General features: G+C 45.7%; 1 protein-coding gene and 1 pseudogene across 1 annotated transcript in view; both read left to right on the forward strand.

Annotated features, from left to right (window-relative positions):
• The window catches only part of DOPEY2 (dopey family member 2), a 144154-nt gene that overhangs the window by 124676 nt on the left and 16894 nt on the right, over nucleotides 1-2584 (forward strand). The window lies entirely within an intron of this gene.
• LOC105806900 lies at nucleotides 1836-2389 on the forward strand (annotated as a pseudogene).

Below are 2584 nucleotides of genomic sequence, written 5' to 3' on the forward strand. Positions count from 1 at the left end.
TCATTATTGTATTATTAATTTTTATTAGGTAGTTTTTTGAAGTCTGGCAGTGCAGTACTTCAAATAATACTTTCTCAGCACTGTTTCCTGCTACATTTCTCCTGCAGTCAAAATACTTGGTGTTTACAGTACTCCCTCAGTCGGCACTCACAACTGAAGGCAGTGAAGGGGCGAGATTTTACAGCAGGACCTAGTTTTTCCCTAATAATTTTTCTTCCATTGCATCAAAAATGAATTCTTGTGGATGGATATATTTCATGATTTTCAGGGTTTTTTCCTTTTCATAAAACATCGAGGTGGTGAAGTAGACATTCTCTTTTTAATTCACTGTCCTCTAAGATAGGAAAGAATTCTCATATAGGAATTTATTTTCCTTAAGATTCACAGCCTAACTGGAATCAAATAAAGTTAATACAATTCTTGAAGGATTTTTTGTTTAATGTTATGAAGGCTAATGTAACAAACAATTCTACAAATAATAGAGTTATAGTATAAATCTTTTTTGGGGTCTGGTTTATTAAGGTATGACTTATATATAGTAAAAGTCACTCTTTTGGATATAAAGGTCTGTGGATTTTTTTTTTTTTTTTTTGAGACAGTGTCTCACTCTGTCACCCAGGCTGGAGTGTGGTAGCAGGATTATAGCTCACTGTAGCCTCAAACTCCTCAGCTCAAGCGATCCTCCTGCTTTAACTTCTTGAATAGCTGGGATTATAGGCACAAACCACCACACCTGGCTAATTTTTCTTTTTTTATCGCAGGGGGGCAGTGAGGGTAGAGATGGGGTCTTGCTATGTTGCTCAAGCTGGTCTTGAACTACTGACCTCAAGAGATCCTCCTGCCTTGGCCTCCCAAAGTGCTAGGATTACAGGCATGAGCCACCATGCCTGGCCAGTTCTGTGAATTCTTATAAACACCTACAGTCATGTAACCACCACCACAGTCAAGACATAAGACATTCCATCACCCCAGAAAGGTCCCTCATGCCCCTTTGTAGTGAACTCCTCCCCTTCACCCCAGTCCATGGCAACAAGTACCACTATGCAGTGAGTACCAATAATACCACTATTCTGCTTTCTGTTCATATAGTTTTGTCTTTTTCCAGAATGTCATATATGTGTAGACTTTGAGTCTGGCTTCCTTCACTTAGTATAATGTGTTTCAGATTAATCCATTATGTTGCATTTATCAGTGGCTTATTTCTTTTTACTGCTGAATAGTATTCCATTCCATAGTTTCTTTACTCACTCACCAGTGGAAGGGCATTGGGGTTGTTTTGAGATAGAATTATGATATAAATCTTTTAGTTTGCCCTTTTTAAAAATTTTTCTTTTGAACATCTGTCAGCTCAGAGCACAGGTGCTCTTCCTAAAGTCATCTTGATGGCTCTTAATGTTAATCTAATTGTCAGCCCACTTCCCAGGTGGTTAACTGTTGGAAAGTTCTTAATTGTTTTAGTTCAAAACATTAACAGCTTTCACAGTTGTTAATTATGATAATTTATATTTGCAATAATAAAGTAACTTCCTACTTCAACATAACTTCAACACGTAATGCTTATAAGGATTTTCATCTCATAATATCTTGAAAACTCGGGGCCTGGGGGCAGCGTGGGCCGGGGCGCGCCTCCCTTACGGTGCTGCCTCCGGGAGGCGGCTCTGTGAGGGCGGCGGGGTGTCGCCGGCTGGGAAGGAGGCGTGGGCGTGGAGCCGGCGGCGGCCGCCGCACAGGCTGGGACCCACGCGGCTGCCTAGGGCGTCCCCGGGGCTCTGTGGGGGTGCGCCCGCCGCTGCGGCTCAGGGCCGAGGAGCCCAGCGCGGCCTGGCGCTGCGCGGATGGCCCGGCTCCCGCGGCCCGCGCTCCCGCTCCTGCTGGCGGTCGCTGTCGGGTGCCAGGAGCAGGCCCGGGGCCACGCTGAAGACCATCCGCAACGGCGTGCACAAGATAGACACGTACCTACCTGAACGCCGCCTTGGACCTCCTGGGAGGCGAGGACGGGCTCTGCCAGTACAAGCGCAGCGACGGATCCAAGCCTTTCCCACGTTACGGTTATAAACCCTCCCCGCCGCCGAATGGCTGTGGCTCTCCACTGTTTGGTGTTCATCTTAACATTGGGATCCCTTCCCTGACAAAGTGCTGCAACCAACACGACAGGTGCTATGAGACCTGTGGCCAAAGCAAGAATGACTGTGATGAGCAGTTCCAGTCCTGCCTGTGCAAGATCTGCCGGGACGTGCAGAAAACACTGGGGCTGGCTCAGCACGTTCAGGCATGTGAGAGAACAGTGGAGCTCTTGTTTGACAGCGTCATACATTTAGGCTGTAAACCCTACCTGTACAGTCAGTGAGCCGCGTGCAGGTGTTGTTACGAAGAAAAGACTGATCTTTAAAGCAGATACTGACAGCTGGTGACAGATGAGGATGGAAGAACATAACCTTTGACAAAGAACTAATGTTTTTATAGCATAAAGCTGTCTTATTTTGTGAAAAGATTAAGACCTTCCAAGAGTTTATATTTTGATGTTAAAACCCCAAAGTAAAACAAAGTGGGGGAGGTAGCGAGGAGAGCACGTCTGCCTTCTCAG

The sequence above is a fragment of the Propithecus coquereli genome, unplaced genomic scaffold (assembly GCF_000956105.1).
Source record: "Propithecus coquereli isolate 6110/MARCELLA unplaced genomic scaffold, Pcoq_1.0 Scaffold148, whole genome shotgun sequence".
Taxonomy (NCBI): Eukaryota; Metazoa; Chordata; class Mammalia; order Primates; family Indriidae; genus Propithecus; species Propithecus coquereli.